Source organism: Medicago truncatula, chromosome 5 (assembly GCF_003473485.1).
Source record: "Medicago truncatula cultivar Jemalong A17 chromosome 5, MtrunA17r5.0-ANR, whole genome shotgun sequence".
Taxonomy (NCBI): domain Eukaryota; kingdom Viridiplantae; phylum Streptophyta; class Magnoliopsida; order Fabales; family Fabaceae; genus Medicago; species Medicago truncatula.
The window spans coordinates 36,406,638-36,421,607 of record NC_053046.1 but is presented as its reverse complement, the minus strand read 5'-3'; positions in this window follow the sequence as shown (position 1 = coordinate 36,421,607).

Here is a 14,970-nt window from a genome sequence, read left to right as displayed (position 1 = left end):
AGAGACTAGATCAGATATGACATCAGATTCATGCATATCTGAATCTAGTTTCTGGCAAGTTGAGACCAGCTTCATTTTGACCAAGGTTGCCCCATTTATTATCTTTCCTGTGACTGCTCCCAGCTTCTGATTGTCATAAATGCCCACATCCTTTAGGACACTTAAGATTCCTCCTTCCTGGAAAATTATGGAGAGCAGCCTTCCATAAGGAACGAACTTTCTGTTCTCCATCTGGCTCTTCTTGAGTTCCTTGATCATGTACTTAAACATGTACTTGGGAACATTCATTGTTGTTTCTTGAGTGATGGTGTGATGCAGAAAGACCTTATGACCAAGAGAGGGTTGATCATTTCCTCCACCTTTGGGAAAAATGTTTTCATTCTGGATCTTCAGCAGCATTTTCTTTTCCATGCTTAAGGTGCTATAAGACTTAGCACCCTTTGATCCGTAAATGGTGTTGTTAACAATTTCTTTCCAGGGGCTTGTTCTTGGATTGGGAATTTCTTCTCCATCATACGTTCCAGAAGCATCCCTTCTCATGGCTTGAGCAATCACGTGCTCATTGATGGTGACTGGAATGCCCATGACAGATGATCTAATCTCAGTCCCTGTGAAGGGAAGTAGACCCATCTCTTCTCTGGTCTTTCCCTCCATGGTAGGATTAACCAGGATCATCTGAGCTTCTTCCTGTTTTGCAGCAACTTTGTCATACACTGAAGCTCTAACCCAGAATTGTCTTACCAGCACTTCATAAATGGGACCATTGAGAAGACTGAAATAACCCATCAATTTTTGCTTCTTGTAAAATTTTACCAAGTCGCATCCATGGTGAGTTAGAGAAGCGAAATCCACTGGATTTTCCGCTTGAATAATTAATTCCCATTCTTCGATTGACATGGTTCTTCCCTTTATCTCATATGCAGGAGCTTCTCCTTGTTGTTTGTTTGATGATGAACCAGTTGCAGAACTTGAAGAAGCCATTGATATGAAGTGGTTTTAGGGTTCTAAAGAGTTTTTGAGAGGATGAGAGAATGCGCTTACGTTCGCAGAGGGTTGAGAAGAAAAATAGAAAGTGTTTGTTGTGAAGTGAGAAGTGTGTGAAATGACTTAGTGTTTTTATTAAAACGTTTGTAATTCAGAGGGGACAAACAAACACAGCATTAATGACAAATTGGGGGCGCGTGTAAGTACGTCAAAAAGCGAATAAAAACATCATTGCCCTTTTTGTTATACTCCAATACAAATAAACCACGTCAGAGACTCTTCAGAAAACTACCTTTTGGGTAATGAGACAGCTGTTACATAAAGTAACTTCCACCGTTCCCACTAACCAAGCTATTCAGAAGCAAAGAATAACACTTCTGAAGTTTTAGTGCTGACGTCATCTTCAGAAGCACATTTTCCTCAGAACCTCAGTTAAGAGCTTCTGATGAACCAAAATGCTCCTGAATAAACTTCAGAACCAAACTTCTTATTTAGAGGCAAGCAATTTTTCAATCAGACACAAAATGCATGTTCAAATTTTTCTTAATAAAATCAAATCTTTCAACAGACAAAGGTTTTGTAAATATATCAGCCCATTGATGTTCAGTATCAATGAATTGTATATCTAAAATTCCTTTTTGAACATAGTCTCTGATAAAATGGTGTTTGATTTCAATATGCTTGGCTCTTGAATGTAGAATTGGATTCTTTGACAAAAAATAGCAGCAGTATTATCACAATAAATGGGAATACTGTTAGCATTGATCTGATAGTCTTCCAACTGATGTTTCATCCAAAGCAGTTGTGTGCAACAACTTGCAGCTGAAATGTACTCTGCTTCTGCTGTAGACATAGCAATAGTTGCTTGTCTTTTGCTTGCCCAGGATATCAGATTCTCTCCCAGGAATTGGCAATTTCCACTGGTTGATTTTCTTTCAATCCTATCACCAGCATAATCAGCATCACAGAATCCAATCAACTTATAATCTAGGGATTTCCTATAAAGGAGTCCAAGATTAGTTGTTCCTTTCAGATACCTGAAGATTCTCTTAACTGCAGTTAAATGAGATTCTCTAGGATCTGATTGAAATCTTGCACACAAGCATACACTGAATAAAATATCAGGTCTAGATGCAGTGAGGTATAACAGAGAACCAATCATACCTCTGTAAAGCTTCTGGTCTACTACTGTTCCAGTATCTTCTTTGCTTAAGGTGCAGGTTGGATGCATTGGAGTGTTCATCACTTTACAATCTTCTAGCTTGAACTTCTTCAGAAGCTCCTTTGTATATTTTGTTTGATGAACATATACTCCTTCTTTACTTTGGTTGATTTGAATTCCCAGAAAGAATTTCAATTCTCCCATCATACTCATTTCAAATTCATCCTGCATTAACTTAGAAAATTCTTTGCAAAGAGATGCATTAGTAGAACCAAATATTATATCATCAACATATATTTGCACAATCAAAATATCTTTCTTAAGAGTCTTTCTGAAGAGTGTTGTGTCAACTTGCCCTCTTTCAAAATCATTTTTAATTAAGAAATTACTTAGTCTATCATACCAAGCTCTGGGAGCTTGTTTCAAGCCATATAGTGATTTCTTAAGTTTATAAACATGGTCAGGATGCTTAAGATCCTCAAACCCAGGAGGTTGTTTAACATACACTTCTTCTTCAATGACTCCATTAAGAAAGGCACTTTTGACATCCATTTGATATAATATTATGCCATGATTAATTGCGTAGGATAGAAGTAACCTGATTGCTTCCAATCTTGCAACTGGAGCAAATGTTTCAGTGTAATCAATGCCTTCTTGTTGACTGTAGCCTTGAGCAACAAGTCTGGCTTTGTTTCTGGTTACTTCTCCTTGTTCATTCAGCTTGTTTCTGAATACCCATTTTGTTCCAATAATGTTCTTCTGAGAAGGTTTGGGTACCAGATCCCACACATCATTCCTTTGGAATTGATTTAGCTCTTCTTGCATAGCTAATATCCATCCATCATCTGAGAGAGCTTCTTCAACGGTTTTAGGCTCAATTATTGAAAGCAGTCCTATTAAAGACTCTTCTTGTCTAAAATGTGATCTTGTTCTTCTAGGACTATCTTTGCTTCCAATGATTAACTCCTCAGGATGTGAAGATTTGTGCTTGAATTTAGGTTGAATAACCTGCTGAGTGTTATCTTGAAAGTCCTCAGAAGCAATTTCATTCTGTGCTATTGGGCTAGGTTCTGCTTCTGAATTAGACTCAGCTTCTGGAGTGATTTCAGCTTCTGGACTAGATTCAACTTCTGTATACTTTTCAGAATCAGAAGGTTGATCAGATTCTGATGCATCTTCAGAATCAGTTGTACCTGCATTACTTTCACTTTGCTCTGAAGTTTTACTTCCAGGCTCTCTATCATCAAATTTTACATGCATAGATTCTTCAACACATTGTGTTTCTGAATTATACACTCTGTATGCCTTTGACCTTTCAGAGTAACCTAAAAAGATTCCTCTTTGAGCCTTGGCATCAAATTTCTTCAGATAGTCTTTAGTGTTTAAGATGTAACAAGTACATCCAAACTGATGAAAGTAAGAGATATTGGGTCTTCTTCCTTTAAAGAGTTCATATGCTGTTTTCTCCAACATAGGTCTGATATAGATCCTATTTTGAATATAACATGAAGTATTGACTGCTTCTGCCCAAAAATGTTTAGCTAAATTGTTTTCATGGATCATGGTTCTGGCCATTTCTTGTAAGGTTCTGTTCTTTCTTTCTACAACCCCATTTTGTTGTGGAGTTCTAGGAGAAGAAAACTCATGGAGAATCCCATGTTTTTCACAAAAAAGTTCAAATGGCTCATTTTCAAATTCTCCACCATGATCACTTCTGACTTTCAAAATTTTCAATTCTTTTTCAGATTGTATTTGAGTGCAGAAGCTGCTAAACACTTCACATGCATAGTCTTTACTTTTAATGAATTTTACCCAAGTCCATCTGCTGTAATCATCAACAATGACTAATCCGTATTTACTTCCATATAAAGATGCAGTGTTAACTGGACCAAAAAGATCAATATGGAGTAATTCTAAGGGTCTGGAGGTTGATATAATGTCCTTAGATTTGAAAGAACTTTTCACAATTTTCCCTTTCTGACATGCACCACAAAGTGCATCTGAATGATAATCAATGTTAGGCAATCCTTTGACCAGTTGTAACTTGCTAATTTTAGAAATTAATCTCCAATTAGCATGTCCCAACCTTTTATGCCATACCCATTTTTTATCATTCATTGACAGAAGGCAAACTACCTTCTGATCAGCCAGATCAGAGAAATTTATTTTATAGACATTCTCAACTCTCTTTCCCTTGAATGTAATGGATTTGTCATCCTTGTTGACTAGTGTGCAGTTGGTCTTACTGAACGTTACATCATACCCATTGTCACAAAATTGACTAATGCTCAATAGGTTATGCTTCAGACCATCTACTAGCCACACATTATTAATTGAGATGGAGGAATTACCAATAGTACCTGTACCAATGATCTTTCCAGTTTGGTTGCCACCAAACTTCACTTCTCCTCCATCTTTCATTGTAAGGGTAAGGAACAAAGCTTTCTCTCCAGTCATGTGCCTTGAACATCCGCTGTCTAGGTACCATGACCTTTGTTTCTCTCTTGCCCTTAAGCACACCTGCATTTTTGGCCAATTCAGATTTAGGTACCCATATCTTCATGGGTCCTTTTGGGTTAGTTTTGGAGGTTTTACTTTTCCTCCCTTGTACCTTAGGGTGAATGCTGAGTGGCTTCTGATCATTCAATACTTTAGGTTTGACACCTTTTGGTATTGTTTTCTCAGAAGCAGTAGCTGCTTTGTTCTTCTGATCCTTTTGTTTTGGAATTTTAGATTCTGGTTTAATCAGATTCTGATGAACAGGTTCTGATCTTTTCAGAATTTTAATCTTTTGACTCTTAGGATCAGATTTTGTCACTACCTTGATCTTAAGATTCTCTGGCTTTGATGTGATCTTAGCCTGTGAACCTGAAGCTTCAGGTTTTGACTGAACAGCAGTTATAGCATTTGTACCTTCAGGCACAAAGGTGGATTTCAATCCATCCTTGATACAATCACAGTAGCTCTTGAGACTGTATTCTTTGGATTTCTCCTCAGAATATCCAATCCCTTTGCCTTTGTTCTTGTATGTGCTGTAGATCATAGAAGCAACTTTGCTTCTGTCTATTCCAGCCATAATAAAATCATCCAAGGCAATCTCATGTTTATTGCCTGAACCTTTATCACATTTTTCTTGTAGCTTCTGACAAAGACTCTTGAGTCTATCTTCATATGTTGTTGATATGAGGTTAAACCCTTTGAGTTCTTCTTCAGAAGCTTTCAGTTCCAATAGAGTTGATTTTTGTTGTTTCATCAAATCAACATATTTTTCTTTTAAATCTGTCAACTCATTGGTTCTGTGTTCAAACAGTGATAAAAGTTCTTTTAGAGAATCAACAAGTTCTTGTCTAGGGATTTTGGAATATACCTCATTTTCATCTTCTGAATCTGATTCAGCTTCTGATACTGCTTCTGATGATACTGTTGCCACTAACCCAACGGCTGCCTTAGCATCATCATCAGCTTCTTCTTTATCAGAACCAGATTCACTATCCAAATCTTCCCAGGTCGCCATCAAGCTCTTTTTGATTTGCTTTCTGAATTTACTGGAGTTGAAGCTTGATTTCTTGGATTTGCCTTTAAACTTCTCCTTCTGAAGATCAGGGCAATCAGCAATGAAATGACCAGGCTTCTTACAATTGAAGCATCCCTTCTGATCTTCTTTCTTGAAGTTCTTGTAGCTACCTCTCTTGCTCAAAAATTTCTTCTGCTTCCTTGCCAGATACTCAAGCTTGTTGGACAGCATAGCCATCTTTACAGATTGATCTTCATCAGAATCTCCATCAGGTGATTCTTCTTCAGATTCACTGGCTTTGTAGGCTTTGGAAGACTTTGAGGTCTTTCCTTTAGATGGTAAAGCAATGGATTTACTCTTCTTAGAGGTTTCATGCTCATTTAAACTCATTTCATGCACTTTGAGTGAGCTAACAAGATCTTCAACACTTAAAGTATTTAGATCCTTAGCTTCCTCAATAGCAGTTACTTTGGGTCTCCATCTTGAAGGTAAGCTTCTCAAAATCTTACTAACATGATCAGAAGCAACATAGCTTTTCTTCAGTATCTGCAATCCAGAAACTAAAGTTTGAAATCTTGAGTACATTTCTTCTATACTCTCATCATCCTTCATTCTGAAAAGTTCATACTGATGAACTAACATCAAAGCTTTAGCCTCTTTTACTTTCTTGCTGCCTTCAAAGTTTGCACATAGAGAAGCAAACATGGCCTTCGCAGTAGATTTGTCACTCATTTTCATGTATTCGGTGCGAGGTATAGAAGCCACAATGATTCCTCTTATCTTGTGGTGTTTCTTATAAAGCTTCTTCTGAGCAGGAGTATGTATTCTTCTGTCTATAGCAGCTCCTTCTTCATCCAAATCCAGATCATCAACTCCATCTTCCAGTATATCCCATAGCTCTTCATCCAATCCCATGATAAAGCTGTACATATTAGTTTTCCACCATGAAAACTCTTCTGGATCTCCATTAAACTTTGGAGCTTTTCCAGAGTCTGTTTTCTTGTCAGCAGTATCATAGTCATGCTTGACACTTGTGTATTTTGTAGTAGTTGATTCCTCATCTCCAGACATGTTTTTCTAATAGATCTTGAACTGTAACACGGTTAAGTGCTGTGATAACAGAGCAGGCTCTGATACCAATTGAAGGTTAGAAAAACACAAGAAGGGGGGGTTGAATTGTGTTTTCTTTTTCTGTCTAAAAATTCTTCTTCTGATAAAACTTCAGAAGCAGTTTGATTGCTCCTGATGAAGTGATCAGAGTCAGATTGCAGCGGAAAAGAACAGAGCAGAGAAAAGAAAGACAAAGACACAAGCAGTTATCCTGGTTCCTTCCACAACACGGAAGTAGTCCAGTCCCCCTTGCACTTCCAAGGAGATTTCACTATAATCACAAGATTACAACTGCTCAATACTTTCAAAGTATGAGACTTCACAAAACAATGCTCAAGCACACACGCAAGAGTCTTCCAATGCTCAAGCACTAAGCAAGAGACTTCTAATGCTCAAGCACGCAGGCAAGAGACTTCTAATCAAACAAAAATACAGAGAATTGAGTTTGAATTGAACACTTGATATACAATCAGTGGTGTTCACAATACAATACAGAAAAGACTCTAGACTTTGAATTTCTAAGATGTATCAAATCAGTGCAGAAATTCAGTGTGCTTTGTAGTATCAAATTGACAGAGTTTTGGCGCTTTTGAACTTATGTATATCTCTTTTTTATCTTCAAGTCTTCACTCCTTTATATAGAGGCGTGAAAGAGACGTTGAGATAATCAGCACGTCTAAAGAGTCGTTTGAAATCCTTTGATTATCCACCAGTGATCCTTTGCCTGATTTGGGTGTAGTCCTTTGAAGGATAAACTTCAAATTCATTCCCATCTTGAGTTGTACAAATTCTGCAGGCATGGCTGTTGTTTTGTCTTGTAGCGTAGACAGAAAACAGAGTAGTGGAGGTAGTGGTTGTACACTTGTACTTTGTCAACTCTATTAATGAGAGACAAGTGCTCAGTGCTTTCCATATATCCGTTGATACCTCCCTTTCAGTTCTTCGTTCTTCTTTGATAAGACTGAATTGAGAATCAGCAACTTTGAATCTTCAGTATGATTAAAGGATCAAATGTAGCTTCTGGTGAAAATATTGCTTCTGATGAAAACTTTTGCTTCTGATGACTTTCTGCTTCTGATGACGTCATCTCTTCAGGAGCAGTTTAGCTTCAGGAGCAGTTTTCTTCAGATGCTCAGAATTTCTTTTTCTTTCCATTGTTCTTCCAAGACCTATTGAAATAACTTGAGTAGCCTTTGGTCCTGTACACTTGAACAATTATTAGTAATAACCAATTGACAATTTTTAATACCTTGTTATCATCAAAACTTAATAAGGTTCATTGTGAAACACATTTTGTTCCAACATGGTAATCGTAAGAGTAATGTTTAATTCATGATAATGAGTGAAAATTGATTGCATTTGATTTATCTAATATTCAAAATTATTTATTTATTTTTATTTAAAATTATTGATACATTCATTGTGTTTTAATCTTTTCTTTAATTGTCACAAAAAAAAAAAAAAACTTTTCTTTAATTAATAAGGCATTCATTCACCAATGTTCGATAGGTTTCTAAAATGTTTATTTGTGTTAATTGATTCAAGCAAGTTGTGAACCAATATATGTGCCATTGATGCTTCCATCGCTTCTAAATCAGATGAGATTTTGTCAACAGTGGTCAAATTCAGATTATCAACTATAAATGCAAGAAGTAAATACACAATTAGGATTTCAATCATTCAAGTCAAAGAACATTCTTGTTCCATTATAGGAAACTCAAAGCAACAAACAAATTATATAGTGATACAACACTGATGGTACTTGGAGGCTTTCTTCCATGAAAAAATGATACATAAATATAAATCAGTTAGTAAACAATATCGATATGATATTTAGATGCAATCTGTTCGGCATGAACTAAGCCACTCTCTCAACTAAGAGGCATTGTTCTGTAGACCCAAAGACACTTCTATAAAGGAAGAAAATTATTAACTCAGAGAACACAAAATGCAGTTATGAAATCATCCTTAAAATAGAGAAATGATATTTGTAACATCATTTTGGAACAACTTTTAGATAATTCTCTCTCATACACTCGTTGTGTTCTTACCCTCTTCCTCTCTATTGTTTTTATCCCAAAAATTGTAACAAAATGGTTGCACGAGTATCTCAAAACCTCTTTTAAAGAGACCAGATGTCATACTCTTAAACCATTTAGGGGAAAAACACCTAATTTCTAAAGCAACATTTATCTGAAGAAATATCCTAAAATATGTGGGAGCTATATTCCATCCAAATGTACCATATTGCAGCAAACTCGGCTTCTTGACATAAGAAATTGGATACCTTCCAAAGGCAATTAAACAAGTCATAAAAAATGGTCCAAAGACCTGGGACAAACCCAAACATGTTACTCGGGATCATCTTGATGATCTCAGCCATCAAAGTTAAGACTGCAGATGATCTAAGTCTTATCACTCACAAGAAAATAAACCTCCAGGTTTTCAGGGAATCATCATTTGGTACGGGATAAGGCAATATCATGCAGGTTTTCCCAAATACCCGGACACAGTTTTGGTTATGGTCAAGGAGCAAACATTCTATGTGGTTAAGAAAAAAGATAGAACAATTATACTTAGCAGCCATTTCCATTAAAAAAACTACTTAGGGAAAGAAAGAGTTGTTTAGGATGAAAGTGAGAGTTCAGATCTAGAATATATTATGCCGAAATTGTTATGGTTTAATCCTAACTTTCAACATGTTGCCTAGTGTAAATGTTCAATCTGATCAGACATGGAATTTCATTTCCTGAATACATTTACAAGTTCCAAATTGAGTGAGGGTTGTAACTGGATCAATATCAGAACGTTCAAATCAAGTTGGATATTTATTTCCTATTCAAGAGCAAGTAGTTGGATCTTTATCCCCATCTCTTAGCCTTGGTCTATTTGAAATTGTTGTCATGGGTAGAAATGATGATGGTTATCAAGTTGATTTTGATACACAAAGTTGGGTCGAGGATACGGTAATTGGATATAAAGTGAAGCCGGACTAATAATACCAATATTAAAGAAACATTATTAGCAAACATGGAGATATTGCTAATAATTGTGTGACAGAGCAGTGAAAGATAAGAATATATGGTTGGAGATAATTTGTAGAGTTATGTTGTACTTTGTAACGAACGACTTAAGAAATTTCAAGAAAAGTGACTTGAGAAACAAGATTTCTCTTGTTAACGGAATTCAAAATATGAACGTCAACATTGAATGACTCGGCCTAGTGTTAAATCTATTACTTGAAGCAAGAGTTACTTACTATGGATAATTTTGATGAGATAAGGAAGGACAATGGCAATGGTAGCAAACAAATTGAAAGTTTTAAAAGTAAATTGAGAAAATGTGAAGAAAAGGTAAAGGGATTGTCCGATCAAATGAAAAAAGTATGTGATGAAGAGACAACAAAAAATGAGTGTATATAGACTCATTCTTTGCTGTGACAAAACTGCCTTTGTAAATTCATCACATACTTTTTTCATTTGATCGGACAGTACCTTTACCTTTTTTTTCACATTCTTTCAATTTACTTCAACATTCTTTCAGTTTACTTCCACAGTAACACCTGCTTCAAACAACTAATCTAGTCTAGTGTGGAGTCATTCCACAATTACGTTCATATTTTGAATCCGTTAACACGAGATATCTTGCTTCTCATGTCTCTCTTTTTTTTTTAATTTTCAAAGTCATTCTTTACAAAATAAAACACAACTATACAAATTACCTCCAACTATATATTCCTGACTTTCACTAACTCTGACAACAATTCTCAGCAATATATCTATGTTCGCCGATGTTTTTTCTTAATATCGGTGAGTTTCAGCTCCACTTGATATCTAATCAACGTGTCCTCGATAATAAAATTCATGGATTAATGCACTGCCACCACCCACCAGTTGAATACCTGCATGAAGTAACCAAACTTATCCACAAGACAATAACTTTATGTTCAAAATAAATATTTTATAAATAATAAGTTTCAAAAACCGGGCTTACCATCAAACTATAACTTCCTTGGAATTCACTTTTCGGTGGGATAGTAATATGTTATGGTGGTACTCGATATCCAAAGCAACCTATAAGAAAAAAAATAATGAAAATTAGAACAGAAATGTTGATTTCTCTAGCTTTAGTGGTGCTCCATAGATGTTGTAGCTGTAGTGGTCATGGAATGGGTTAGGCGGAGGAAGAGTAACAAATCTGAAATAGACGGTGATGATGCGCTACTGTTACCTTTGGGATGTATGAAATAATATACTCCCTCCTGTACTTATTATAAGAAAAAGTTGATTTTTAGGTTCATAGAATAATTAATGTATCTTATTGTAAATATAGTCTAGATACATCCCTTACACAATGAACTAAAAAAGTCAATTGTTTCTTATAATAAAGATCGGATGAAGTAATATATTATGTGGGTCCCATTTATACCACCAATATGGATGGCATCGATATAGAGCATCCACATTCATGCCACCCAAATAGGTGGTATAAATGGGTCCCACATATTATATTATATTACTTTACACTTCCCAGTTATTTAAACCACTCAACTACTCAACTAAAAAAAAACCACTCAACTACTCAATTACATTTTCTAAATATCCATACCACTCCCCTAAAACTCTAAAATGGCTCCCACTTATCTTACAACTACAATATACTTTAAATTATATTTTACATTAATATATAAAATGTGTAATGAAAATATATAAAATGTATCACACAATATACTCAAAATGAATCAAAATATCTAAATAATAAATAAAATTAAATGAAAATTATACGACAATATATTAAATAATGTACTACTTGACACAAAGAGGATTACCACCATTTTGTATATAATTGGACCAAAATCCTTGATTGTTGGGTTCATTTTCAAAAGAAATGTGTAGTTTTCTTTTTTTTTACCATGGAATAGGATAAATAATCAAATATATATGTTAAAAAAATTAGCCGTTGCATGAGTGAAAAAAATATATATTGCCGTTGCATGAGTTAAATATGTATGAAGAGAAATGTATAGTTTGTTGGCTTGAATAAATGTATATTACTGTTGGGCTTCTCTTCAATAATATAAATATTAATTAAAAGAAAAAAAACTCAAAAGTAATACAAAATGTGCACAAAATCAGACAATTGTAGGAAAAGGAAGGCAGTAATGCATTACTACCATGGATAGTTTAACCACTCAATTTCAATGCCAATTATTCATGATCTTATGACACAAAAGCATTGGGTAATGTGATACCACCCATATGTGCAGGTGATGTGCATGCTCTTAGTACTATAGTGCTACTAACTTCCTAGAAGAAAGAAGCTAGAAGCCTAGAACATTAAAGAGAGAGAGAGAGAGAGTGAGAAATCGGAAGTGGATTTGAGTTGATGAGACAATACAGAACACACTGATTGATGACTTATTTTTACTAGAGATGCTTGTAGAAAGTGAAAGGAATGATTGTTATAGAAACGAAAGTGAGTGGAAAGTGTGATGATTTTTTAGTTGTTTGGTATGAATGATAATAGAAGGAAAGAAAAATTTATATTTATTAAAATGACTAAAATATCCCTATAAGAAGATGATATATAACTAATTTAAAGTTCTCTAAAAAAACTAATTTAAAGTTCTACTTTTTTTTAAGGAATTTAAATTTATAATTTAATTAATAATCAAAAACTACATAATAATATTTTTTTTTTTATTACGAAAGGACACGAGCATAAAAAATCACTTTCATTACTTTATATTAATGTCACTTTGAGCATTTGGCCATTTGGATTTGTGGGTTTTATTGTAATTTTGATGAAAACAGTACATTCTCCATGCTTTCCGTCTTCAATAGAGCAGAAACATTTTCTGTGTGTGACCCAGCCATCATTACTATTCCTCCCTCTTTTTAATGTGATTCCAAACGAAGGAATGATTGTTGAATGAATGAAAGAGAGTAGAAAGTGAGATGATTATTTAACCGTTTGGTATCAAAGAAAATGGAAAGAAAAGGAAAGGGAAAAATTGATACTCCATTCATCTCTAAACATAAGTGTCCATTGCTCAATTTCCACTTTTGCGGATATACCTGAATACGCTATGGGGCTGATCTTTCCCTTGCCAGCTGGGATATTTTATGTGAGCAAGCCTCTTTCTTCCTTTGCTTTGGGACGAGGCCTGTTATCTTAATCCATCCAGAGGGAGTGCCCCATAAGCCAATGCCATTCCATTCATTTCCCGTTACCTGCCAGCCATTAATTAGGAATTAGGAGTTCTGTCCATGCGATCTAACAGCCATCAATATTTTAAAATATTATAACACGACACACAACGGTTCCTTTTGCTAAAAAAAACGGTTCCTTCTTCCCTTTTCCTCAAACAAACCACACCGTTCTCGCTCTCTCGCTCTCTCGCACGCAGCTCTCACTCACCGGCACCACATCTCTCTCTCTCGTCTCAGTCACATTCAAGTTAGTTAACAGAGCATGAATTGATTATTGATTGAATTGATTAAGCTCTTTTGATTGTTAAGTTAAGTGATTATATAAATAAGTTCTTTTGACAGTTGTTTTTTTTTTTGTCTTCTCTTTTCAATTCAAACTATTTTTGATTAAGCTGTTGTGATGATGATAATTGTTTTAACTTCTTTTGATTAAGTTGTGATGATGATGATTGCTTTAAGTTCTTTTGATTAAGCTGTTGTGATACTACATAGATGATAATAATAATAATAATAATTTCTGGGTCTATTGTTTCCCCAGGGGAAGGAGGGTTCATGGCACCTTTTTTGGGACCCTCGTTCCGGCAGGGGAACTTATTTTCAAATTTTTAATTTATTACTATTTTTCATTGTTTTAGAAAATAATTTTCACAAATCAAATTTTTTTATTGTGTTCAGGTTGGCTGAAACTCTATTTATGACTAAGTGTTATATAAAATCAAATTTTTAATTATTTTTTAAAAAATAACTAAGTGTTTAGTTAATAATTGATAACTTGATTGTGGTTTCAACTTTGTGTCATCCTATGGTCTCTTGCTTTCTTGTTACTGTAGTGTTTAGTTATTGTTGCTTGTTTTGTGGTCTAGTGCTTTTAGGTTTTGGGGTGTGATTTATCCAGCTACTTCAAACTGACAAACTCTTTTGTGGTGTTTTACTTTCTTGTTACCGTAGTCTTTAGTTATTGTTGCCTGTTTTGTGGTTTGGTGCTTAGGTTTTGGGTTATATTTAGTAGTACACTATTGGTATGTTATATTTCATCCCTTTTATTCTACTCATGTTTTGCTGGTTTTTTCTGTTTTGCTGCATTTTTCTTATTTGACTTATGCTAGCCAAAAAAAAATTGTAATTAAAATTGTGCCCAGGCTCCAATATAATCCTGGCTCCGCCACTGGCGCCAAGTGTGGTTGCATAAGGTTTATTAGTATTTAACTTTTGTTTTTCTTGGTTAGCTAGAGATGATAACATCTTCCGACTTGCATTTAAATAATATCAAGAAATGGACAATAGATGATAGTGTTAAACAAAAAGTCGAAGAAATGGGTTTTGGATTCTTGGTGAAGCTTCGCGAAAAGTTGCTGACTCTAACAGGGGATTTGTCGTTACCCTTGCATATTATAAATGCTCTCTTAATCGATGTATTGAATTGTTTGGCGATCACGTCTATCCACCCGAGAGATAAAGGAAATCAGTTGGCAAGTTTGGAATCTTTTCCTGCTTTAGGCAAGGGAAACGCTCCAACGCGAATACGGTCAAAGCTAAGCTAAAACAACACATATTTGATTTTCCTCCATCTTTAACTATATAAGCCAAATCATTCTTTATGTGGGCCAACACTGTTGTTCCCCAAGCATAGTTTTTTACCGTCTCACCCAAAAGAGGTAGATAGTATGGGTGACAGATCCTTGACCGGGAAGGGAACAAAACATTTGCGAAACAGTAAAATACAAAAGCTTTTGCCCTAATCCCTGCATCCGCAGTAGATCCAATACTAGGGATTTCAAAGTGAGCTAACAATTTTTTTGGATCAACTCCACCTTTCAACCTTATTTTACTGTCACCTTTAAAGAAATCCTCCGCAACATTTCTTTCTAAACCTAAATTTGTTTCCACGACTTCGACACTATTATTACGTACATTTCCCGACACCGCCATCCCATTGATGGGAAGTCCGGTGATGTAAAGGATGTCCTGCAGTCCAAAATCCAAATGAA